A 230-nucleotide genomic window follows, 5' to 3' on the forward strand; every position below is an offset into this window, starting at 1 on the left:
TTCCTCCGTGAGTCTCACCACTAGGCAACCCGCGCCCGCCTGAACATCACCTCGCCGCGCGCCCTCGCTCCGCTGCCGCCATATTCAAGGGCCTCCTGCTGCCAGCCAAGTTTCAAGAGTGTGCGAATCTTCGGTGGGACGGATCTGTGGTGCTTCATTTTTCTAAACGGACGTATTCGTTACAAGAATTTATACATAAGTTGTTCTGGAAGCGGTTTAAACCCCAGGAA

The sequence above is a fragment of the Penaeus monodon genome, chromosome 27, assembly GCF_015228065.2.
Source record: "Penaeus monodon isolate SGIC_2016 chromosome 27, NSTDA_Pmon_1, whole genome shotgun sequence".
Taxonomy (NCBI): Eukaryota; Metazoa; Arthropoda; class Malacostraca; order Decapoda; family Penaeidae; genus Penaeus; species Penaeus monodon.